Genomic DNA, 12,743 nt, shown 5'->3' with positions numbered 1-12,743 from the left:
AGGAAATTGAGAAGCAGTATATGCAAGAAGGTCTCTCTGACCTTTCCCTTTCCTTCTCCCCTGAAGGAAGTCCTAAGACCTTCATATGAGAAATGCCCTTTTACACCTGGAGGAAAGGAACATCCTTATCTCCAAGACCAAGGACACCAAGAGGAATCTGAATGAACAGGTCTTGCTTTTTCCCCCAGTTTATTACTTTTAGTTCATACTCTTTATTTTCCTCCTATCATATTTTTCTACAACTCTCCATTCTTCATTCACCTGACTATAAAACAGTCAGCTTTAACCATTTATTTGGGTCTTCATTTCCTAATGAAGCCTCCCTTGTTACATAAAACTTAAGTAAGTATGCATGCTTTTGTCTTTGTAATCTGTCTTTTGTTACAGGGTAACCAGCCAATGAACCCAAGATAGGCAGAAGAAAAACATAAGTTTTCTCCCCTACATTCCCTCAAGAGTAACCCAATTGCTACTCTTGACATTATTCTGCTCTGTGTATCTCATCTCCTACTTTCACTGGAACCTAACTGTGACTGACATGTGTCTTGTCACATGTTCTAAGTATTTTACATGATCCTGTAACCCTCTTTTAACCTATGGGTTAGGTACCATCTTTATCCTGCCAGTACAAGTGGCAACTTTGTATTTAAATAACTTGCTCAAGATCCCACAATAAGACTTGGTAGAATCAGGATTTGAACTCAGAGCTTCCTAGCTTTAGAGCCTTCAGGAGTTCAAGTCTACTTCCTCCCTTTGCAAAATTACCACTGAAATAAAACCAATCTGTTGATGAGATCTGAATTTTTTTCAAGTGCTTTATTGCCAGTTGGTTTTGCCATATGGCCCTCTGATAAAACTAGCAGTGGTCACAGTAAGTGGAGAACTGGGTGTGGCAGGGTGGGTCTGGAGTTCTCATTACTCAGAGGACTGGGAAGGAATCCTTTTTTGAATATAGTCCCTCTGGGTGTGGAGGTTTGTCTAAGGAAGGAGCAAACATCAGAGCATTCAGAAGTAGGGCAAACAATGAAAGAAAAGAAAGTTGAGTTAATAAATTAACAATTAAACCCATGAAAGGATAAATGAATGAATTAATTGGTGAAGTGAAAGCATGCAAGAACACAGAGAGTACATTGTGTGATCCTTAGTAACCTGGCTGGATTGTCGTTCAAGACTTTAACAAAAAAAAAACAGAAAAGCCTCAAGGCTCCTGTCCCCCCAGTCTCTTTAGTTATTTCTACCATATATTTACTGTTCCAAGTGGAGCAGAGTCAGATGTATTTATTTGAAATGCTGAAGAAGAGTTGCAGGAGGTCTTGTGTACCCCTTTTGAATCTGGTGAAGGGGGCTTCCTTTGAGGTGATCCCAACAAGGATTTGAATTTTAACTTCACAACTTAATAGGTTTATGAAGAAATAACTTACCTTCCTCAAACTTAAGTTTCCTTCACTGAATCTGCAAATGGAGATTCTTTGATCCGAGAACATCTACCATGTTACTAGGACACTTAGAAATTGTGTAGAATACATACTTACACACACACACCCTAATTCGAAGCCTATAGCTCAATAAATATAGCTGTCATTTACTGAGGTTGGGAAGAAAAAGAAAACAAATGGCAGGGGGATAAAAAATTCAAAAGAATTGTCATGATTAATAGAGGCAAACCATTTCCGGAGTAGCAGCTTGTCTTCCTCTTCCGCTTATATTTGGGTAAGGCAGTTTTCCAACATCAGGTATTTTCTTTTTGAAGGATGGCACCATTTGATTGCTTCTATATTTTGTTTTTACCTCTGGGCTTTGTGTAATATTTTTTGTGGTTGCTATCCAGGCATATTGTTACAGAGGTTTAACTTTTTCTCAAAGTGCTTTGGTGGATTTATAAAATCTTGTTATTTTGTTGTGTAGATGCTGGACATAGGGATGGTTATTCACAGATTTAGGTGTCCCCTTTGGCATTGAGGTGGCGAAGTACACAAGTGTCTCTTGGATTCACTGCAGATGTTATACCTCACCAGAAGCCAAATACTCACAAGAAGAAGTGAATATCCAATGTGCCCAAATTGGAATCACCAAAAGCTTTCCTTTTCTCACACCTCCGATAACAATTATCTGTAGGTTGGGAGATTCGGGTTGCTACAGAGATGAAAAGATGGAAAAATATTATGCAGAAAAAAAAATGGCTGAGCTTATATAATATGTAGGCAAATGTATTTCTTTGAGCTGGCATTGAAATAGAATGTATTTTTCTGTGATGGTAGCAAGAATTATAAAGTTGATAGGATTTTCTAAGATTCTATAATGTATTACTTTTGGGCTGAGGCAGGGAAAACTACTGTGCTTTTTCCACTTCTCTCCTGTCCACTTGAAACATCTACTTTTAAGGCCACATGTTCTAGATGACATAGCTATAAGATGCAGGAAACGCACAGTCCAGTCCCTGCATCAGACTTTATGTGACAGAGTAATAAACCTTCATTGTGCAAAGCCACTGAAATTTGGAGGTTTATCTTCTGTTATTGTGCATGATATATAGCCTATCCTGACTAAATCAGGGAGACTAGGAATATGCTCATAAGATAAAGCCCACAGGAGAAGAAAAGAGGGTGCAAAAAGAAAGGAAATCAGAGTGATCCTTAAAAGACTGACCTGAGTTTTAGTCCAGGTCTGCCACAGATTGTGAAGTAGACTTCGCACAATACCATTAGACTTGTTTCCTCATCTATAAAATAGGAATAAAAATTTTGCATAGTTCCTGGTGTATAATAAGCACTTAATAAAATGTTTAATAACATCTTAAATTTAAAAATTAAAATAATACAAAAATGTAAAGTGATTTTAAAAATACTGAATAATCTTGCCTTGTTCAAGATGTCAGTTAAAGCCAATTTAGGCATCTACAAAAGAAAAGTTCTTAACTTGTAAGACCCACAGATGGATTTTGGAGGATAGTAAGCCTCAGGCAGTTGTATGCCAAATTAGGTGTATAAACAAATGTGCATTTGTCTAAATATATTGAATCCCAAGTGAGAGTTATTGAGAGCCTCAGCTTGGGTTAACATGCCATAATAGAATGGAAAATCACGCTTAGAAATAAAATATATTACAGTGGAAGTATTGTCAAGAAATGAAGACTGATTTGATTATTGTAAAGCACAATATTCAAATAACTTAGTCACACAGGAAATTTGAAACAGTTAAAGCTCAAAAGCTCTTGGCGATGGTCATTGTCCTACTTGAGACTGCTTTAGTCTCTATTTGACCCTCCTTAATCAAACATCCACACCTAGAGGGTCTCCTGAGCTCTCAGGAATATTTCTGTCTGGCTCTCTAAGTAATGAAGGCTAGGTCTACCCTATCACACCCAGATCCCCAGATAGTGTGACTGCTACAGCCAATTTTATGACAGGATAATGAATAATAAACTGTATGAAAGCAAGCTGTAACCCAATCACCTAGGGTCCATGTTCTCAGAGCCTCTTGAGGCTGTGTCATGGGTCATGGTCTTGACATTTGGCTGAGAATAAATTTCTTCAAATATTTTACAGAATTTTGCTTTTTTTTTTTTTTTTTTTTTTTTGTCCACAAAGGTATAAAGAACTTTTTATTTTCTGAGAGTGAAAAAAAATTGTAGGTCTGTGAGAATTTTCATGCAGGGTCAGAAAAACTTCTCCCACTAAATACATTTTCATGGGACAGCAGGAGATAAAAACAAAGCTGTATATTAACTAGAACCCTTGGGTCTCATTTGTTCTATATGCCAGATATATTAGCAAGCATTCTTGCTAGTTCCTGCTAATTCCAGTAACAGTCTTGAATAGTGTTCTGACTGGCTGAGCTGTGGTTATGTGCCCAACCCTATACCAGTTCTCAATTCCAGAGTGATAAGAACTTGATTTGCCAGATCTGAATCATTTGCCCTGAAGTTACAGAAGGATTCTGACTTTCCCAAACCTTATAGAGTAAGAATTAAAAACTAATTCTCCAAACACACGCTAAGCTGACAAAATTGAACAACTATCAATAATATGTGTTCTGGAAACTCTTGGGTCACTTTCAATATGAAGATGCAAGTATTTTTATTTAGAAAAGTGACAAGTAGCGTGATCCTGGGAAAAGTCTGATTCTAAGAATCAGCATTCCTGAATTCTTGTCATGACACTGCCTCTAAGTAGCCTTGTAATAGCAGCTGTCCCACTTAACCCTTTGGGGCCTCACTATCCATATATTAATAGTTCTGGGCTAAAATGTGTACTAGTTTCCTTTCAATTTGGAGCCCTGTGGCAGACATAGAAAGGCTTTGTCTGTTTCTAGAGAAAGGAGTTTGACTTTGCAGTCCTGTATTCTGACTTTCTTCTTAAATCTACGGCAAACAGCCTGTCACAACCAAAATGCCCTGGAAAGTTCACTGAAATGTAGTTGATTTACAGAAATGTAATTTCAGTGCTTCTTTTTTACCTACTGGGTATAATCATGGCATAACTGCCTACATTTCTTTGCTTCTAAAAAACTTATAGATCAGGGAAAGTTCAGATGAAACTTTCATAAGCCCCACAAAACCCATCTCTTTCTTTAAATGGTACCATCTGCCTTGTGGGAAAATCATACCTAGTTTATTTTCTTCCAGAATGTGATGCAAAAAGATTGGAGAAAAAAAAGGTGATAACGCAACTTTGGGGAAAATGTTCTGCAATCCCTTAATATCCCCTGCACTGAAAGTCATTTTCTGCCTATTCTTGCAGTTTGAGATCACAGGATTCTTGACAGCCTAATAGCACTTTATGCCAATAAAGTCGGGACTGTCTTTTTGTTTGATGTTGTTTGGAACATGCAATTATCTCAAAGGCAGGTTGTAGCTAAGCATTTTCATCTGTCCCCAGCCCTTTCTGCCTAGGGCTAGGATATGACAGACCTCTCAGTTTCAGTTATATGCAAAGATGCCTAGATTTGCAAGGTTCAGAGCTTTTACCTTTCAGAATGTCCAGTGCTACAAATCTTGCTCCAGGGAAGCTTTCTGCCCCTTTCACAATGATCTTTTTTATTTCCAATATTTATTTGCACTAAAGCTTTGGAAATTTTTACAGTGTCCCACCTCCATCAGCATTCAGATTTTATTTTTAAGCTTTTGTCCATCTGTTAGATAGAAGAGAGCTGAAGTCAGATTCTCAGGCCCCAAGCAGGGACATTCTGAGTGATGGGCAAGTGTACTCTCTAACCTACTCCTTCCATTTTTCCACTGTCTCCACCCATCCTGTTCTATGCTTGACTTAATATTAAAAATTGCAAGGGGACAAATGAAATCATGGTTTTTTGAATGGAAAACAGATTGTATGAAAACAGAGCATCCTTTTGGGAGTAATGTTACTTGGTCTTCATTCCAGCATCAGTAAGCACGGTATCCCTTATCTGCATTTCTTCCCCCTGCAACCTTCCTTTGAAATCTAGGGGCAATATGAAGGGGGGAATGTCACCCTTCCTCTGTACCACTTTCCTTATTTCTTTTCTGCAGCCTCCTCTTTCTCACTACTGAGCTACTGTCCTTTGCCATAGCTGCTTCCCTGGTATGCTCTGACTTTAAAAGCACAATGAGGGCTGTGAGGGCACTGGCTAGCAGCCTGGAGTAATAAAATCAGAAGATTTTAGCACAATCTTTGTATTCTCACTTCTTTTCTGGGTGAACTTAAACAAGTCAGTAAACGTTTTAGAAGTTAAAATTTCTCATATATCCAGTGTGATAACACGACCTTCCCAGCTCAACCCATGAGATAGTTAGAAGAGTCAAATACAATAATGTGTGTGGAAGTGCCATGCAGTATGCAGCAATGTTACTATAATGAATGACTAAGCAGCTAACTTTTAAGAATCATACTATGCACCAAGTTAGTTATAGTTTTAATTCAGTTATACGTTGGTTACATCAGTTAAATACTTACATAGATGAATTCTCACAACCCTCTGAAGTTTTCACTATTGTAACCCTATTTCACTGACAGGATGAAAAAAGTGAAACCTCCAATTGCTATTTTGGCCAAAGTAGCACAGCTATTCACAGCAGAGTAAGAGCTGGTTCTTTGAAGCAAATCTGTGTGATGCTAAAGTTAGCTCTTCTTTGCGATGTCTCCATAGTATTTCTTTTATGTGCGACAATTAGAAAAATCACACCAAGATATCCAGTGGATCTGGCTCTCCCTTAGCCTCCACTCCCTAATCATTGATATTCACATAGTTTCATGATATCTAGATTTAAAGGTTTGAGAAGAACAAATGGAAAAAATTAGAGTCACAGCACATTCAACATATATACTTTACATATAAAGTATTTTTTGGACGTGTGACCAATAATTTTCAAAAGACCAGGATGCCAGAGTATAAATTCATTCCGTAAGTTGTATTAGAACTGCTAATAAGGTCATGCTTCTTGGCTCACACCCGTTATCCTAGCACTTTGGGAGGCCGAGGTGGGAGGAACACTGGAGCTCAGGAGCTTGAGACCAGTGTGGGCAACATAGTGAGACCTCATCTCTATAAATTAAAAAAAAAAAATAAAGAACCACTAGCAAGTATTAAACTCTGTGCCAACTCTAGGAGTATAACATAAAAATACAGCCTCAGGCCTTGGGTTGTCATTTCTCAGCTCTAGTGTGTGAAGCAGGCAGATAAACAGAGTTACAGCTGAGAGAGTTAAGTTTGGGGCAAGCGATTAACAGTGTGTCACAGGACATGTGGGAGAGCCAACTGACTAGAGGGATAGAAGAAAGAGGGCGGGAGCAAAGGTTTCTGGGTGGAGGTCTTCACTAACTCAAATGTTAAAGCAGCACCTATGTTATCTCTATAATACAGTGCTTCCTCCTCCTGTGGTATCACTGCCTTCAGTTCTCCTTCTGCCTTCATTCCTTATTTCCCCCAAACTCCACCCTGACTTTTCATCTAGTCATAGTTTGAGTATAAGAAAATTCTTAAATCTGAGGACTTCTTCCTCCATCCTTTACCTCAAGACTTGAATTGCCTAAAAACTGGCACCTTCTTGGTTGTTGGAGGAGGCAGGTCCTAATAAAATCCTTCAACCCTTGAAAATTAGCTGCGAGTAGCTTAAAAGTCTTGAAATGTTATAGAGGCCCCACAGTCACTTCACTTAGCCCAAGACCTCAGGCACTAGTGTTGTGGAGACCGCTGTTTTCATTGCAAAGGAATATTTGGGTACATTTTTGGCTGCTAGGGCCAATATGTAAGAGAGACAACAATTTCCTTCATGTGTTCCTTTGTGAAAATGGGCAATAAAGAGACATGAAAGAATTTCTTCAACAGTTTTGTTTTCAGAGTGTTACCTTCCATCGAGCCCACTGACTGTGGATCTTTTTCTCAACAGAAGTTATCTGAGAGATCTAGACTTAAATGTTAAAACGAGGAGAAAAATAGAATATATTTGAAATCTGAAAATCCTCAATGACTTTTTATGAAACATGAATGCAAAAGAACAAAAATGTTCGTATGACTCAAACTATGAATGCAAAAGAACAAAATTAAGTTTTGGTAGTGATAGTCTATAATTTGCAATTGCTTGACTGGGCCTGACATTCAGTTATTACAGTTCAATGTCTAAGAATGAGGGCGATTATGTAGTTAGGCTGCTTGGCTTTGAATTTCCAAGCTGCTAATTACAAGCCCTGTAACTTTGTCAGGTTGGTTAAATTTTCTGAGCCTCAGTTTCCTCATCTGTAAAATGGAGAATGTGCTGCTGGTCTCACATGGTTGTTGAGAGGAGAAAATGAGGGAATGCCTTAATGTACTTAGAATAGTGCCTGGAGGTTACTCATGTGCAGTAATGGATGCAGCTCTTCTGGATTGTTCCATGACCTTTCATTCAGCAGGAAGGGGCCTGGAGTGCTGCTGAGGGGTGGAGTAGTCTTAGCCCAAGTCAGCAGTTGGGGGAGTAAACACAGAGCCAAGTTCATGTGGGGACAATATAACTTCTTCTGGATGAGGGAGAAGTTGGTGGGGACCAGACTGATTGGCAGGGTGGGAACTAGTATCTCCAAAAGTCCTAAGGGAGAAGAAGCCACATGCTTTGTGCCTCAGGCTTTCTGAGGAAGATTCATAAATGAAGACTCATGGGGTTGAAAATTTCCTGACCCATTTGTGTCTGTCTAAGAACACAAGGCACATTCTCTCACATAGGGCCCTATCTTATACTGTTTGTTTCTTGAGATGAAGTTTTGCTCTTTTTGCCCAGGCTGGAGTGTGATGGCACGATTTCGGCTCACTGAAACCTCCACCTCCCGGATTCAGGTGATTCCCCTGCCTCAGCCTCTCGAGTAGCTGGGATTACAGGCGTGCGCTACCACGCTCAGCTATTTTTGTATTTTTAGTAGAGACGGGGTTTCTCCATGTTGGTCAGGCTAGTCTCAAACTCCTGACCTCAGGTGATCTGTCTGCCTCAGCCTCCCAAAATGCTGGGATTACAGGTGTGAACCACCCCGCCTGGTTTACCTCATACCTTTCAAGGCTTAGTGTCCCTTCTGTTTTCTCAAATATAACTCAGAACTTCAGAGGAAATTCAGTGACACCTACAGAAGTAGGAAAATAGAATATTCCATGTTTCTGTCAACAGATTCTCCTCCCACTAGCCCACCTTTGCATTGCCATTCTGTTACATACTTGACTAGGGCATGGTAAGACATTTCAGCTACTCTCGGATGTTATTAAAGAAGAAAATAAATAAATGTCTCCAAAGATATCTGTCTGAGGACCTGTCAAAACAATTCCCGTTGCAAGTGGAAAAATGCAATCAATTATGTGTATGTCTTTGTTATGATTCAATATGTGCAACAACTTGGATGAATCTGAAGAGAATTATACTTAATGGGGGAAAAAGCCAATCACAAAAGGTTATCTTCTATATGATTCTTGAAATGACAAAATTCTAGAAATAGAGAACAGATTGCCAGGAGTTAAGGAAGGGGTAAGAGTGTGAGGGATATAATTATGGTAATAAAACGGCAACGTGAGGGGTCCATGTGTTGGTGGAAATGTTCTGTATCTTGGCTGTAATGCCATCAATGTTCCGGTTGTGACATTGTGCTAGAGTTTTGCAAAATGTTACCATTGTGGGAAACTGAGTAAAAATTACACGAAGTCTCAACATCTAACAATTACATGTGAATCTACAATTATTAAAAAGTAAAAATTTAATTAAAAATTCAACCCCAATGAATTTACCATTCATTTTAAAGTTCCTCCTTGTCTGACTTTTTATGGAATTTTTGACTTGGAATTCAAAGTTTTCTCTGTTTTGGCAACAGATGTTATCTGAGCGATCCAGACTTAAATATTACCTCATTTTCTCCTCTTAATAGCCATGGGAGACCAGTAGTACTTTCTCCATTTTACAGCTAAAAGTCTCGAAATACTGTCCAGCTTCATTTTCCAGTCAAACAGAACCTTCATCACATAAACCTGGGCTTTTTCCACTTATGCTCCTCATTTCCAGGCCAGAATGTCCCTTCTGCCTGCACATGTTCTGCACATGTGCTGGTCCTACTCCATGTCAGGTGCTAGGACAAATCCTGCCCACTCCATGGAAGTCACTGCAGGGAGAAGTCATTTTTCTCCCTCCAAACAAGGGCAGGTTTTGTTGCTGTCAATCTTATGACACTCTGTGCATTCTGTCTTTTATTTCCATGATGGTGTGTGTATTTCTCATTTCCTTTGTTAGATTTAAACATTATAAGAGCAGGATCTTTGTTTTATATGAAGCAAATGACTTTTGTGCAGCACTCAGAACTGTGCTTGTAGAGAACAAAAACATAATGTCCATTATACCTTTTGCAGTTCTTGGTATTTTTCCATAGAATTTTGACTCTTCAATAACTGTTAAATAAATATATTTTTATTTTTATATCTAAGTTAGTGATTTTACCTTTGTAGCTAAATTATCAAGATACTGCTTTGCAGATGATTGAAACTAATTTGCATTGAGGGCTTATAAAAGCTATCATTCAGAGCTTTTCCTTTTTTAGACAAAAGGGATAAATTTTAACAAATATAATACAAATGAAGTGGAACATGGTTGTTATATAACTTTTCTTTTTTAGACAAAAAATATATAGTAAATAAGATACATACAAATAAAATGCAACAATGAGTGTTACATATTTAATCAAATATAAGTTAAATGTTTGCAGTGCCACATAGAATGAAGGCAATAGCACAGAAGTAGGAGTTAGAAGACCAAGGGTATTAACTAAACTCTGCCACTGATAATTTAATAGCCTTTCAAGTGTCGCTTGATTTCTTTATGCCTCTGTGAGATGAAGTTATTGGGCTAGAAGAACATTAGGTTCTTTCCTAGTTCTGACATTTTGTGGTTATAAGAATGTTGGATGACTGAACATTGGGCACAAATGCTAAGCCATGTGCTTTTCCGTCCACTAATCCTTCCCATTGAATTCATATGGGTTGAGTCTTCGAATCAATCATCGGGTGACCAACATCATTGTGGGTTCCTATGCTACGTTTGAGACCAGGCTCCTCTGTTTGTTGTTCCCTTAGTCCCCCTGTCCCTGACTATTAGCGTAAAGATTAACCATGATGACTGGTAACTCTGGGGTGAAAGGCAGTTGAGTTCATTTAATTAGAACTAGTCCTGCTTTGGTATTAGATGTATTTAAATTTCTAACCTCAACTCTAAGCTGAGCTTTTGGCTCACATTTTTTTTTTCTGCCCTGTTATTTCTTTGATGGAGAATTTTAGCCTTAATCTGAAGGGAATGATTAAACAACAGCAACAAAAAAGAATGGAAGGAATGGGCAAACCATCAAATTATGAAGTTGTAACTGGATTGGTCTAACAGCTAGGACAAAGAAAGACTGAGAGAAAGAGGATGTAGAAGGAAGATTCAAAGTCAAGTTCAAGAGGGATACCTTGATGTGTATTGGAAACTTATATTATTTTTGTTGAAAAAATTGTCAGTGCCCAGACATCCATTTAGTAGATAGGTAACATGTATCGGGCACTTGTTATGTCTTAGGAAGACTGCTAAACATTTTACAAATATTATTTCATTTAATAGAATATCCCAGTTAAACAGATATCATTGTTATTATTATTTTTTTTTACATAAAAGGAAACTGGAATTTAGGAAGAATTGAATAATTTTTTCCAAATCCCGAGGCCATTGAGTGCAGAATAGGAATTAGAAATCAGATTGCTGGGCTCCAAGGGCCAGTGTGATTATGTAGAACATTGCATTGCTTCACAAATATTAGTAGCCACTCTGATCTGCTGAATGATTACTATATGAGAAAGGTTTAATAAGTGACCTAAGACCATACTACTAGTGCATGGTGGAATCAGAATGCAGCATCTATTTGACTCTAAAAATCAAGATCTTTCTAGCGTAATTGGACTTTTAAAGGCAAGTCATTTAATATGTTTTATGTGACTAAGGGATTTGTAACTAACTGATAGGCAGGTATCTACCCAAATGACATCTGAACATAAGCAACCTGTTATTAAGGAAAAATATTTAAATTAGCTAGGAAATGAACTAATGAAGGGCGATATTGTGTTAATACACACCAAGAACAGACACTAAGATCCTCAAAGGAACATTCAACTTTTCTTCACAATTGTTCAAGAAAGAAGGAATATTTTCCAGCCTGCATAAATACTCTTATCTGATTTATCCTGGAGAATGGTAATTAATATCATATATTGAACTATTTACTCTCAAAAACCATCCACCCCATTTTGGCTGATTCTTGTTAAGTCAGCAACTCTCTTAGTTTTGTGTGTCCCCTCCATTTCCTTCCCAAGCCAAGACAGTATTAGCAACCTGACTATTAGGTGTGCTTACAAGTTGTAGTGACATTATTAAGGAATAGTAAGGTGAAGGGAAACTATAGTAACCAAATGTAACACATAATTCAGAATTAATTTTTAGATCATGAGGGAAAACCCCATAAAAGAAATTAGTAGGCCAGGCACTGTGGCTCACGCCTATAATTCCAGCATTTTGGGAGGCCGAGGTGGGTGGATCACTTGAGGTCAGGTCCAAGCCTGGCCAACATAGTGAAATCCTGTCTCTACTAGAAATGTAAAAAACTAGCTGGGCATGGTGGCATGCCCCTGTAAACTCAGTTACTCAGGAGGCTGAGGCAGGAGAATCACATGAACCTGGGAGGCAGATGCTGCAGTAAGCCAAGATTGCACCAACTCTACTCCAGCCTGGGCAAGAGAGCAAGCCTATGGTTAAAAAAAAAAAAAAAAAAAAAAAAAAAAAAAGACAGTAGAACAATTTGAGAAAATTTTAATTAGATCTTGTATTAGATACTAGCATTTTGTTAATGTTAAATTTCCTGAATTAGATAATTGTGCTTTGGTTTTATGAATGACTTGATTGAAGGATTTTGGGGTACAAGGACATGATGTCTAAAAATTATTCTCAAGTTTGTCTCATTAAAAAAAAGAATAAGAATGATAATGTCAAGAAAGAAAAATATTTAAAAATAAGGAACAAGGGACAGTTCTCGAGAGTTTTTGGCATTGCTGTAGCACCTCCTCTAAATGTTTGAAAATATTAAAAAAAAAAAAATGTTGGCCGGGCACGGTGGCTCAAGCCTGTAATCCCAGCACTTTGGGAGGCCGAGGCGGGTGGATCACAAGGTCAAGAGATCAAGATCATCCTGGTCAACACGGTGAAACCCCGTCTCTACTAAAACTACAAAAAATTAGCTGGGCATGGTGGC

Source organism: Sapajus apella, unplaced genomic scaffold (genome assembly GCF_009761245.1).
Source record: "Sapajus apella isolate SASKATOON/1434 unplaced genomic scaffold, GSC_monkey_1.0 scaffold24, whole genome shotgun sequence".
Lineage (NCBI taxonomy): Eukaryota > Metazoa > Chordata > Mammalia > Primates > Cebidae > Sapajus > Sapajus apella.
The sequence above is the reverse complement of the archived record's forward strand: the minus strand, read 5'-3'. Positions refer to the sequence as shown.